Here is a 15,215-nt window from a genome sequence, read left to right as displayed (position 1 = left end):
CATATAAGACGCCGTCGAACGTTGTCCACGGGCGTGCCCGGCCGACCCCGCGGGGCGTTTTGGGGGATGATAACCCACAAGTATAGGGGATCGCAACAGTTTTCGAGGGTAGAGTATTCAACCCAAATTTGTTGATTCGACACAAGGGGAAGCCAAAGAATATTCTCGAGTATTAGCAGTTGAGTTGTCAATTCAACCACACCTGAAAGACTTAGTATCTGCAGCAAAGTATCAGTAGCAAAGTGGTGTGATAGCAACAGTAGCAACGGTAACAGTAGCAGTAGTGACAGCAGTAGCGACAGAGTAACAGTAGCACGAGTGAAAGCAATAGCGACAAAGTAGGCGCGGCTAGGGGGGTGCCCGTGCCTCCTGGGCTTGTGGCCCACTGGTGCATCCCCCTGACTAGATCTCCGTCTCAGAATTTTTCAAAAATTCCAGAAAAAAATCATACTTGATTTTCACGGCATTCGGGGAACTTTTATTTTCGGGACACTTTTCTACGAGTCGCAAAAAGCAGAAAACAGGAGAAACTAAAGCTAAATCTATCATTTTTCTTCTAAGCAACCGAAGGTAAAGGTTTGGAACACAGGGTTGTGACTCAGAGATTCATCTATCACAGTCATCAAAAGAAATCCGTCAATGAGGTTGATCAAGTCTCCTTGACAAACTTTTCTCAAATTGCGTAAAAACGGAGAATTTTTTAGTAGTCACTAGGTTACCTCAATGGGGATGTGCATATCCCCAACAAGCAAATCATACTTCATCTTAACAGTAGGTATAGGGCATTCAAAGCTCCCAATAAGAATCGATGAAGTTTTTTCGATAGCATTGATGCAATGTACTCGATAGTGTTTCTTCGGAAAGTGCACCGTATGCTCATTACCATTGACATGGAAAGTGACATTTCCTTTGTTGCAATCAATAACAGCCCCTGCAGTGTTTAAAAAGGGTCTTCCAAGGATGACCGCCATGGCATCATCCTCGGGAATATCCAGAATAACAAAGTCCATTAAGATAGTAACGTTAGCAACCACAACAGGCACATCCTCGCAAATGCCGATAGGCAAAGCAGTTGATTTGTCGCCCATTTGCAGAGAGATTTCAGTGGGTGTCGACTTATCCAGTTCAAGTCTACGATAAAGAGAGAGAGGCATAACACTAACACCGGCTCCAAGGTCGCATAAAGCAGTTCTAACATAGTTTCCTTTAATGGAGCAAGGTATAGTGGGCACTCTGGGATCACCTAGTTTCTTAGGAGTTCCACCCTTGAAGGTGTGTAATTAGTGAGAAATCTCAACCTTAGGTATCCTCCACTTATCAATCACAATATCTTTCATGTACTTAATATAAGGAGACATTGTGAGCATATCTGTCAAACGCATTTGCAGAAAGACAGGTCTAATCATTTCAACAAATCGCTCAAAATCCTCATCATCCTTTTTCTTGGATGGCTTGGGAGAAAAGGGCATGGGTTTCTGAACCCATGGTTCCCTTTCTTTACCATGCTTCCTAGCGATGAAATTGTTCTTATCGTATCTCCTATTCTTAGGTTGTGGGTTATCAAGATCAACAGGTTCAATCTCCACATCCCTATCATTGCTAGTTGAGCATCATCATGAACACCACTATCGATATTATCACTAGGCTCATGTTCATCACGAGATTGTGTTTCGGCATCAGAAATAGAGACATCGTTTGGATTCTCGGGTGTAACAGCAGCAGGTTTGTTAGCATGCAAGTTCCTATCATCTTTATCTATCTTCCTAGGATGACTAGGTGCCTCGGTGCTAACTCCTTGAGAATCTTGCTCAATTCTCTTAGGATGACCCTCAGGATACAAAGGTTCCTGTGTCATTCTACCAACTCTAGTGATAACTCTAACAGACTTTTCATTCAGCTCATTGAGCAAGTCATTTTGAGCCTTAAGTATTTGTTCTACCTGAGTGGTGACCATAGAGGCATGTTTACTCAAAAGCTTAAGGTCATTGACATTTCTATCCACACAAGCACTTAAATGACTAAGCATACGAGCATTATGTTCCAGTTGTCTCCTAACATAATCATTGAAACTTTGTTGTTTGGCAACAAAGTTATCAAATTCATCTAAGCATAAGCTAGCAGGTTTATCAAAAGGAATATCACTCTCATTGAATCTACGAAGAGAATTTACCTCTACTACCCGTGTCTGGTTATCAAGACCATGGATCTCTTCGATAGGTGGTAGGTTCTTGACATCTTCAGATTTAATGCCTTTCTCTTGCATAGATTTCTTAGCTTCTTGCATATCTTCAGGACTGAGGAATAGGATACCTCTTTTCTTCGGAGTTGGCTTCGGAGGTGGTTCGGGAATAGTCCAAGCATTCTCATTGCACAAGATATTATTTAATAGAATCTCAGCTTGTTCCACAGTTCGTTCCCTGAAAACACAACCGGCACAACTATCTAGGTGGTCCCTAGAAGCATCGGTAAGTCCATTATAGAAGATATCAAGTATTTCATTGTTCTCAAGAGGGTGATCAGGCAAAGCATTCAATAGTTGGACAAGACTCCCCCAAGCTTGTGGGAGACTCTCTTCTTCAACTTGCACAAAGTTATATATATCCTACAAGGCAGCTTGTTTCTTATGGGCAGGAAAATATTTCTCAAAGAAGTAATAGATCATATCCTGGGGACTACGCACACAACCAGGAGCAAGAAAAGTGAACCAAGTCTTACCATCATCCTTTAGCGAGAAAGGAAACATCTTAAGGATATAGTAGTGGCGGATCTTTTCCTCACTCGTGAATAGGGTGGCTATATCGTGCAGCTTAGTAAGATGTGCTACAACCGTTTCAGACTCATAACCATGAAAAGGATCAGATTCGACCAGAGTGATCAACTCAGGGTCGAAAGAGAATTCATAATCCTTATCGGTCACAAAGATAGGCGAAGTAGCAAACTTTGGGTCGTATTTCATCCTAGCATTCAAAGATTTTTCTTTCCACTTGCGCAGTAATTTCTCAAGGTCATAGCTATCCTTACAAGCAAGAAAGTCCTCAGCTATCTCTCCCTCCATAACATAACCCTCAGGCATATCAGGCAATTCGTATCTAGGAGAGCTAGTTCTAACAGGAGAAATAGCAGGTTCTACTTCAATAATCTCAGCAGTTTCAGAAGTATCATCACATCTAGCAGCAACTCTAGCAATTTGTGCATCTAGGAATGCACCTAGTGGCAAAGCAGTATCAAGCAAAGCATCTCTAGGAATGCACCTAGTGGCAAAGCAGTATCAAGCAAAGCATCATCACAAGCATCATGGACAGCAGAAGTAGCATCGTCAAGCACAGGCGACATATCAAAATTTCTAGCAGGAGGTGGTGTCGCAAACTTACTCATAACTGAAGGTGAATCAAGTGCAAAGCTAGATGGCAGTTACTTACCTGTCCTCGTAGTTGAGGGCAAGACTTTAGTTTTTGGATCTCTCGGATTCCTCATAGTGATCAGCACACATAAATTCCAAGTGACTCAGAGAATAGCTATGCCTCCCCGGCAACGGCGCCAGAAAATAGTCTTGATAACCCACAAGTATAAGGGGTCGCACGAGTTTTCGAGGGTAGAGTATTCAACACAAATTTGTTGATTCGACACAAGGGGAAGCCAAAGAATATTCTCGAGTATTAGCAGTTGAGTTGTCAATTCAACCACACCTAAAAGACTTAGTATATGCAGCAAAGTATCAGTAGCAAAGTGGTGTGATAGCAACAGTAGCAACAGTAATAGTAGCAGCAGTGACAGCAGTAGCGACAGAGTAACAGTAGCAGCAGTGACAGCAATAGCGACAAAGTAACGATAGCAGCAGTGACAGCAGTAGCGGCAAAGTAACGTAGCAAGGACCAGTAGGAAAAACTCATAGGCATTGGATCGGTGATGGATAATTATGCCGGATTACATTCATCATGCAACGGTTACAACATGGGGAGATATGTAACTAGCTCCAGATCGTCAATATAATGTAGGCATGTATTCCGTATGTAGTCATATGTCCTTAGGGAAAAGAACTTGCATGACATCTATTGTCCATCCCTCCCGTGGCAGCGGGGTCCTAATGGAAACTACGGGATATTAAGGTTCTCCTTTTAATAGAGAACCGGAACAAAGCATTAACACTTAGTGAATACATGAACTCCTCATACTATGGTCATCTCCGGGAGTGGTTCCGGCTATTATCATTCCGGGGTTGCCGGGTCATAACACATAGTAGGTGACTACAACTTGCAAGATAGGATCAAGAACACACATATATTGACGAGAACATAATAGGTTCAGATCTGAAATCATGGCACTCGGGCCCTAGTGACAAGCATTAAGCATGGCAAAGTAGTAGCAACATCAATCTCAGAACATAGTGGATACTAGGGATCAATCCCCATCAAAACTAACTCGATTACATGATAGATCTCATCCAACCCATCACCGCCCAGCAAGCCTACGATGAGATTACTCACGAACGGTGAAGAGCATCATGGAATTGGCAATGAAGGAAGGTTGGTGATGACGATGGCGACGATCTCCCCTCTCTGGAGCCCAAAACGGACTCCAGATCTACCCTCCAGAGGAACAACAGGTGGTGGCGGCGCCTCCGTATCGTAAAACGCGATGAATTCTCCTCCTTGATTTTTGTCTGGATGAAATGGACTAAATAGAGCTGGAGTTGGAGGCGGCGGAGCCGTGAGGGCCCCACAAGCCTACTAGGCGCGGCCAAGGGGGCCCACGCCTGGTGGGCTTGTGGGCTCCTCGCTCCACTCCTCTCGATGATTCTTGCGCCAATATTTTTATATATTCCACAAAAAATCCTCGTAAATTTCCAGGTCATTCCGAGAACTTTTATTTCTGCGCAAAAACTACACCATGGCAATTCTGCTGAAAACAGCGTTAGTCCAGGTTAGTTCCATTCAAATCATGCAAATTAGAGTCCAAAACAAGGGCAAAAGAGTTTGGAAAAGTAGATACTGGCTGCCCTACTGAAACAAAACTAAACATAAAAAAACGCTGTCGCACTGGCTGCCCTAGTGTAACAACAAAGATGTGGCACTTTCCTTATTTGGGGGCGAGGCCTCAAAAGGGGAAAGGGTCTCATCTAAGCGTATCGCAAGAAGGATAACATTGCCATTACATAAATAGAGAGATGAGTATAACATTCGGCTTACACTTGCCACATGCTAAATTACAATTCACACAAGCATTCATTATCCATATATAAGATAGGGTCCAACTGCGGACAAGATAAATGGCAAAATCATGATATCCCGCCTTGGTAGTCCCACGATCACGACCATGCGCCTCTAATCCTCGGGATACATCACATACAGTCTGCCACTGTCTTCGTCGAACTCCCATGAAAGTGTGTTATATCGACTAGAGGGGGGTGAATAGGCGATTTTTAGAATTTCATCACTGAGAAAATTCCTCACTGATGAATAACTTGCAGCGGAAACAGCAAAGGATCAGAAGTGCAAAGACTACAACAGTAGTTTTCTCGATGAGGATTATGAAAAACAGTTTGCATAGTACGTAGGCACAGAGTAAGCAGGTGAGGATTAACAGGTGTGATGAATTTGGGTTGAGGAAGTTCAGAGAAAATCTTCAGCAAATTCTTCAACCAGAGACAATGAAAGTCTTCAACATACAATATTGAGGAATTGAAAGAGTGGAAGAAATAGAACCCGTATCACAGTGAAGATAGTTGTTGATGACCTAGTTCCAACTCCTGTGACAGTCGTACGTCTGGTTTGGAGCGGCTTGGTATTGAAACCAGAGTCCACACAGTCCCGGGACAAACAGTCCCGACCGTATTCTCCTTGAGCTAAGGACACATAGTCCTCGCCCAACACTCGTGATAAGTCTTCAGGGCAGACTTCCAAACCCTCACAAACTCGGTCATCGGGCGATCCACAATTGACTACTGGATTGCTCTAGACCATGACGCCTAACCGTCTGGAGGATGCACAGTCCTCAAAGGAAAAAGGCTTCTGTTCCACCCAGGAACAAATTCTTCAGTGATGCTCAATCACTTGGTTTTTAGTTTTTGGTTTGGTGTTTGGGGTATTTACTCACTGATGATTTACTCTCGAAGACTCTGAGGAATTTGGGTTGCTCTAAATGACAAGTGTCAGTTTCAAGCAGAGCAGCCAACTAGCTAATGGTTATGGTGGCGGCTATTGATAGCATGGGCATCCCGACATGATTTGACATAAATGCCCTTAAATATTATGACCGTCGGTATGGATAAGATCGGTGAGTGATACGTCTCCATCGTATCTACTTTTCCAAACTCTTTTGCCCTTGTGTTGGACTCTAATTTTCATGATTTGAATGGAATTAACCTGGACTGACGTTGTTTTCAGCAGAATTGCATTGGTGTTATTTTTGTGCAAAAATCAAAGTTCTCCAAACGTCCTGAAAATTTACGGGGAGCAGTTTTGGAAAATAAGAAAAATATCTGCGCCAAGTTCCACCTCAGGGGGTGGGCCAGTGGGCCACAAGCCCTTGCTCCGCCACCACCCCCTGGTGGCGGTGGGCAGGCTTGTGAGGCCCACACGGCTCTGCCGCCCCCAATCTCAGGTCTATAAGATCCGTTTCGTCCGAGAAAAAATTAAAAGAGAAGTTTTCGTCGCGTTTTTGATACGAAGGCGCCGCCACCACCTGTTCTTCATCTGGAGGGCAGATCTGGAGTCCGTCTTGGGCTCCGGAGAGGGGAAATCATCGCCATCGTCATCATCAACCTTCTTCCCTCTCCAATTCCATGAAGCTCTTCGTCGTTCGTGAGTAATCTATTTGTAGGCTCGCTGGGCGGTGATGAGTAGGATGAGATCTATCATGTAATCGAGTTAGTCTTGATGGGGATTGATCCCTACTATCCACTATTTTCTGAGATTGATGTTTCTACTACTTTTCCATGCTTAATGCTTGTCACTAGGGCCCGAGTGCCATGATTTCAGATCTGAAATTATTATGTTGTCACCAATATATGTGTGTTTTAGATCCGATCTTGCAAGTTTTAGTTACCTACTATGTGTTATGATCCGGCAACCCCGGAGTGACAATAACCGGAACCACTCCCGGTGATGACCATAGTTTGAGGAATTCATGTGTTCACCAAGTGCTAATGCGTTAGTCCGGTTCTTTATTAAAAGGAGAACCTTAATATCCCGTAGTTTCCTTTTGGACCCCGCTACCACGGCAGGGATGGACAATAGATGTCATGCAAGTTCTTTTCCCTAAGCACGTATGACAACACACGGAATGCATGCCTACATCACATTGACGAACGGGAGCTAGCCACATATCTCTCCATGTTATAACTGTTGCATGATGAATATCATCCAAACAAATCACCGACCCAATGCCTACGAGTTTGTCCTACTGTTGTTACTTGTCTTGCTCTGCTGCTGCTGCTACTACTGTTGCCACTGATGTTACTTGTCTTGCTCTGCTGCTGCTACTACTACTGTTGCTACTGCTGTTACTTGTTTTGCTCTGCTGTTGCTATTACTGTCGCTTGCTACTGTTGCTACTTGCTACTGATGTCACTACTGTTGTTCCTTGCCGCTGCTATTGCTCGTTACACTGCCGTTACTCGTTACTTTGCTGTTAGTACTGTGCTTGCAGATACTAATCTTTCAGGTGTGGTTGAATCTGACAATTCAGCTGCTAATACTTGAGAGTATTCTCTCACCTCCCGTCGTGCAAACCAACAAATTGGGTCGAATACTCTACCCTTGAAAACTGCTGCGAGCCCACGCGCTGGTGGGCCATCAACAACATTCTTCTAGTTTCATTACTGGGGAGTGCTATCAGCATTCTTCTGGTATCGTTGCAGGAGAAGGTTTGTCGTCATCAGCATTCGTCTAGCTATCGCCAGAGATTGCAATCAGTGAGGTGGCGCGAATCGCGACAGCGGTCGGCACTCTCAACTGTGAGAGTCCTCATGTCTCTCATATTCCTCACTTGAGGCTTTTGTAGGATTAGGCTTGGGTTGAGAATCATGAGGAAATTCATTATGTAGTGTTACCTCGACCCCCTTTAACAGCGTGGTGTTCCTAAGACTCAAGAGTGAAGAAAATGAAATAGAAAGAATAAATCTTCACGCTTCAAATCTTCGGATTGTTTTTTTCAGACACACTCAATTCCTCATCTTCAATATCTTCATGAGGAATATCAATTTCATCGCAATTTCTTCGCGATCAAAGTCTTCATTATAAGACCAATTTCTTCAGCCGAAGATATACATTTTTAGGGGTTAATATTCATCGTATAACTCAAACTTCTCAACGACTTATAGATCCTGTGTACACTTATAAACACATTAGATACTTAACCTATAAGTCTTCAAACCACAAAAATCACTAAGGGCACTAGATGGACTTACAATCTCCCCCTTTTTGGTGACTGATGACAATTAGGTCAAGTCTTCAATGGGGATAAAAATATGAAGTGTAAATACTCAGTTTGAGGAATTTGAAATCAAGATACTGAGAGACTCCCCCTGAAGATGTGCATATTTTGAGGAAATTGCTTTTCACATCACATGCACATTGATGATTTATATCATGGAGATCTCCCCATATATCTTGTAAATCATGCATATATTTGACATATAATATGAGGAATTTGAGAATGTTGTTGGGGAATGTCGCATGGGAAACAAAAAATTTCCTACGCGCACGAAGACCTATCATGGTGATGTCCATCTACGAGAGGGGATATTCGATCTACGTACCCTGGTAGATCGCACAGCAGAAGCGTTAGTGAACGCGGCTGATGTAGTGGAACGTCCTCACGTCCCTCGATCCGCCCCGCGAACCGTCCCGCGATCCGTCCCACGATCTACTCCGATCTAGTGCGGAACGGACGGCACCTCCGCGTTCAGCACACGTCCAGCTCGACGATGATCTCGGCCTTCTTGATCCAGCAAGAGAGACGGAGAGGTAGATGAGTTCTCTGGCAGCGTGACGGTGCTCCGGAGGTTGGTGGTGATCTAATCTCAGCAAGGCTCCGCCCGAGCTCCGCAGAAACGCGATCTAGAGGTAAAACCGTGGAGGTATGTGGTCGGGCTGCCGTGGCAAAAGTTTTCTCAAATCAGCCCTAAAACCTCCGTATATATAGGGGGAAGAGGGGGAGCCTTGCCTTGGGGATCAAGAGGCCCCAAGGGGGTCGGCCGAGCCAAGGGGGGGAGTCCTCCCCTTCCAAACCGAATCCAACTAGGTTTGGAAGGAGGAGTCCTTCCCCCTTTTCCCACCTCTTTTTTTTCTCTTTGATTTTCTTCCTATGGTGCATAGGGCTTTCTTGGGCTGTCCCACCAGCCCACTAAGGGCTGGTGCGCCACCGCCAAGGCCTATGGGCTACCCCGGGGTGGGTTGCCCCCCCCCCCCCCCGGTGAACACCCGGAACCCATTCGTCCTTCCCGGTACATTCCCGGTAACTCCGAAAACCTTCCGGTAATCAAATGAGGTCATCCTATATATCAATCTTCGTTTCCGGACCATTTTGGAAACCCTCGTGACGTCCGTGATCTCATCCGGGACTCCAAACAACATTCGGTAACCAACCATATAACTCAAATACGCATAAAACAACGTCGAACCTTAAGTGTGCAGACCCTGCGGGTTCGAGAACTATGTAGACATGACCCGAGTGACTCCTCGGTCAATATCCAATAGAGGGACCTGGATGCCCATATTGGATCCTACATATTCTACGAAGATCTTATCATTTGAACCTCGGTGCCAAGGATTCATATAATCCCGTATGTCATTCCCTTTGTCCTTCGGTATGTTACTTGCCCGAGATTCGATCGTCAGTATCCGCATACCTATTTCAATCTCGTTTACCGACAAGTCTCTTTACTCGTTCTGTAATACAAGATCCCGCAACTTACACTAAGTCACATTGCTTGCAAGGCTTGTGTGTGATGTTGTATTACCGAGTGGGCCCCAAGATACCTCTCCGTCACACGGAGTGACAAATCCCAGTCTCGATCCATACTAACTCAACGAACACCTTCGGAGATACCTGTAGAGCATATTTATAGTCACCCAGTTACGTTGCGACGTTTGATACACACAAAGCATTCCTCCGGTGTCAGTGAGTTATATGATCTCATGGTCATAGGAACAAATACTTGACACGCAGAAAACAGTAGCAACAAAATGACACGATCAACATGCTACGTCTATTAGTTTGGGTCTAGTCCATCACATGATTCTCCTAATGATGTGATCCCGTTATCAAGTGACAACACTTGCCTATGGTCAGGAAACCTTGAACATCTTTGATCAACGAGTAGTCAACTAGAGGCCTACTAGGGACAGTGTTTTGCCTATGTATCCACACATGCACTGTGTTTCCAATCAATACAATTATAGCATGGATAATAAACGATTATCATGAACTAAGAAATATAATAATAACTAATTTATTAGTGCCTCTAGGGCATATTTCCAACAGTCTCCCACTTGCACTAGATTCAATAATCTAGTTCACATCACCATGTGATTCCAACGAATCCAACACCCATATAGTTATGGGGTCTGATCACGTTTTGCTCGTGAGAGAGGTTTTAGTCAACGGTTCTGAAACTTTCAGATCCGTGTGTTCTTTACAAATCTTTATGTCATCTTATAGATGCTGCTACTATGTGCTATTCGGAAATACTCCCAATATCTACTCTACTATACGAATCCGTTTCACTACTCATAGTTATTCAGATTAGTGTCAAAGCTTGCATCGACGTAACCATTTACGACGAACTCTTTAACCACCTCCATAATCGAGAAAAAATTCCTCAGTCCATTAGCTACTAAGGATAAATTTTGACCGCTGCTAGTGATTCAATCATGGATCACTCTCTGTACCTCTCAACAGACTTTGAGTCAAGGCACACATCAGGTGCGGTACCCAGCATGGCATACTTCAGATTCTACGGCCAAGGCATAGAAGACGACCTTCGTCTATTCTCTTTATTCTGCCGGGGTCGGATTTTGAGTCTCACTCAAATTCACACCTCACAACACAACCAAGAACTCCTTCTTTGCTGATCTATTTTGAACTCCTTCAAAAACTTGTCAAGGCATGCATCTTGTTGAAACTTCTATTAAGCGCATTCGATCTATCTCCATAGATCTTTGATGCTCAACGTTCAAGTAGCGCAATCCAGGTACTCCTTTGAAAACTCCTTTCAAACAACCTTGTATGCTTTACAAAAATTCTACATTACTTCTGATCCACAATATGTCAACCACATATACTTATCAGAAATTCTATAGTGCTCCCACTCACTTCTTTGGAAATACAAGTTTCTCATAAACCTTGTACAAACCCAAAATCTTTGATCATCTCATCAAAGTGTATATTCCAACTCCGAGTTGCTTGCACCAGTCCATTGAAGGATCGCTGGAGCTTGCATACTTGCTAGTATCTTTAGGATCGACAAAACCTCCTTGTTGTATCACATACAATGTTTGCTCAAGGAAACCATCGAGGAAACAATGTTTTGACATCCTATGTGCAATATTTCATAAATAATGCAGCAACTACTAACATAATTCTTAACAGACTTTTAGCATCGCTACGAGTGAGAAAGTATCATCATAGTCAACTGTTTGATCTTGTGGGAAACATCTTTGCGACCAGTCGAGCTTTTCTTAATAGTGACATATCACCATCATCGTCTGTCTTCCTTTTAAAGATCCATCTTTACTCAATAGTCCTATGACCATCAAGTAGTTCTTCCAAAGTCTACACTTTGTTTTCATACATGGATCCTCTCTCAGATTTCATGGCTTCCAGCCATTTGTCGGAATCCGGGCCCACCATTACTTTCTCCATAACTCGTAGGTTCACTGTTGCTCAACAACATGACCTCCAAGACAGGGTTACCGTACCACTCTGCAGTAGTACGCGACCTTGTCAACCAACGAGGTTTGTAGTAACTTGATCCGATGCTCGATGATCACCATCATCAGCTTTCACTTCAATTGGTGTAGGCGCCACAGGAACAACTTCCTGCGCCCTGCTACACACTGGTTGAAGTGATGGTTCAATAACCTCATCAAGTTCTACCACCCTCCCACTCAATTCTTTCGCGAGAAACCTTTCCTCGAGAAAGGATCCGTTTCTAGAAACAAACACTTTGCCTTCGGATCTGAGATAGGAGATGTACCCAACTGTTTTGGATATCCTATGAAGATGCATTTATCCGCTTTGGGTTCGAGCTTATCAGACTGAAACTTTTTCACATAAGTGTCGAAGCCCCAAACTTTCAAGAAACGACAGTTTAGATTTCTCTAAACCTCAGTCTATACTGTGTCATTTTAACGGAAATACGCGGTGCCCTATTTAAAGTGAATGCGGTTGTCTCTAATGCATAACCCATAAACGATAGTGGTAATTCGATAAGAGACATCATAGCATGCTCCATACCAAATAGTGCATGGCCATGACGTTCAGACACATCATCACACTATGATGTTCCAGGTGGCATGAACTGCGAAACAATTTCCACATTGTCTTAACTGCGTACCAAAACTCGTAACTCAGATATTCATTTCTATGATCATATCGTAGACAGTTTATCCTCTTGTTACGACGAACTTCACTCCGAAACAGAATAGCACTTTTCAATATTTCAGACTTGTGATTCATTAAGTAAATACTCTTGTATCTACTCAAATCGTCATTGAAGTAAGAACATAATGACATCCACTGCGTGCCTCAGCACCCATTGGACTGTATACATCAAAATGTATCACTTCCAACAAGTTACTATCTTGTTTCATCTCAATGAAAACAAGGCCTTGCTCATGTGGTGTGATTTGCATGTCACTAGTGATTCAAAATCAAGTGAGTATAAAGATCCATCAGCATGGAGCCTCTTCATGCAATTTATACCAACATGACTCAAGCGGCAGTGCCACAAGTAAGTGGTACTATCATCATTACCTCGTATCTTTTGGCACCAATATTATGAACATGTGTAACACTACGATTGAGATTCAATAAACCATTGAAGGTGATTATTCAAGCAAATAGAGTAACCATTATTCTCTTTAAATAAATAATCGTATTGCAATAAACACGATCCAATCATGTTCATGCTTAACGCAAGCACCAAATAACAATTATTTAGGTTTAACACCAATCCCGATGGTAGAGGGAGCGTGCGACGTTTGATCATATCAACCTTGGAAACACTTCCAACACGTATCGTCACCTCGCCTTTAGCTAGTCTCCGTTTATGCCGTAGCTTTCATTTCGTGTCACTAATCACTTAGCAACCGAACCGGTATCCAATACCCTCGTGCTACTAGGAGTACTAGTAAAGTACACATCAACATCATGTATATCAAATATACTTCTTTCGACTTTTGCCAGCCTTCTTATCTACCAAGTATCTAGAGTTGCTCCGCCTCAGTGACTGTTCCCCTCATTACAGAAGCACTTAGTCTCGGGTCTGGGTTTAATCTTGGGTCTCTTCATTAGTGCAGCAACTGTTTTGCTGTTTCACGAAGTATCCCTTCTAGCCCTTGCCTTTCTTCAAACTTAGTGGTTTTACTAACCATCAACTATTGATGCTCCTTCTTTATTTCTACTTTCGCAGTGTCAAACATCGCGAATCGCTCAAGGATCATTGTATCTATCCTTGATATGTTATAGTTCATCACGAAGCTCTCACAGCTTGGTGGCAGTGACTTTGGAGAACCATCACTATCTCATCTGGAAGATTAACTCCCACTTGATTCAAGCGATTGTCGTACTCAGACAATCTGAGCACATGCTCAACGATTGAGCTTTTCTCCTTTACTTTGTGGACAAAGAATCTTGTCGGAGGTCTCGTACCTCTTAACAAGGGCACAAGCATGAAATCACAATTTCATCTCTTTAGAACATCACTTATGTTCCGTGACGTTTCAAAACGTCTTCGGCGCCTTGCTTCTAAGCCATTAAGTATTTTGCACTGAACTATCGTGTAGTCATCAGAAACGTGTATGTCGGATGTTCACAGCATCCACAGACGATGCTCGAGGTGCAGCACACCGAGTGGTGCATTAAGGACATAAGCCTTCTGCGCAGCAACGAGGACAATCCTCGGTTTTACAGACTGAGTCTGCAAAGTTTGCTACTATCAACTTTCAACTAAATTTTCCCTAGGAACATATAAAAAACAGTAGAGCTATAGCGCAAGCTACATCGTAATTCGCAAAGACCATTAGACTATGATCATGACAATTAGTTCAATTAATCATATTACTTAAGAAATCCCACTCAAAAAGTACATCTCTCTAGTCATTTGAGTGGTACATGATCCAAATCCACTATCTCAAGTCCGATCATCACGTGAGTCGAGAATAGTTTCATTGGTAAGCATCTCTGTGCTAATCATATCAACTATACGATTCATGCTCGACCTTTCGGTCTCATGTGTTCCGAGGCCATGCCTGCACATGCTAGGCTCGTCAAGCTTAACCCGAGTGTTCCGCGTGTGCAACTATTTTGCACCCGTTGTATGTGAACGTTGAGTCTACCACACCCGATCATCATGTTGTGTCTCGAAACGAAGAACTGTCGCAACGGTGCACAGGCGGGGAGAACACAATTTCGTCTTGAAATTTTAGTGAGAGATCACCTCATAATGCTACCGTCGTTCTAAACAAGATAAGGTGCATAAAGGATTAACATCACATGCAATTCATAAGTGACATGATATGGCCATCATCACGTGCTCCTTGATCTCCATCGCCAAAGCACCGGCACGATCTTCTTGTCACCGGCGTCACACCATGATCTCCATCATCATGATCTCCATCAATGTGTCGCCATCGGGGTTGTCGTGCTACTCATGCTATTACTACTAAAGCTACGTGCTAGCAATATAGTAAACGCATCTGCAAGCACAAACGTTAGTTTAAAGACAACCCTATGGCTCCTGCCGGTTGCCGTACCATCGACGTGCAAGTCGATATTAACTATTACAACATGATCATCTCATACATCTAATATATCACATCACATCGTGGGTCATATCACATCACAAGCATATTCTGCAAAAACAAGTTAGACGTCCTCTAATTGTTGTTGCATGTTTTACGTGGTGACCATGGGTATCTAGTAGGATCGCATCTTACTTACGCAAACACCACAACGGAGATATATGAATTGCTATTTAACCTCATCCAAGG

This window comes from Hordeum vulgare, chromosome 5H (genome assembly GCF_904849725.1).
Source record: "Hordeum vulgare subsp. vulgare chromosome 5H, MorexV3_pseudomolecules_assembly, whole genome shotgun sequence".
Classification (NCBI taxonomy): Eukaryota; Viridiplantae; Streptophyta; class Magnoliopsida; order Poales; family Poaceae; genus Hordeum; species Hordeum vulgare.
The sequence above is the reverse complement of the archived record's forward strand: the minus strand, read 5'-3'. Positions refer to the sequence as shown.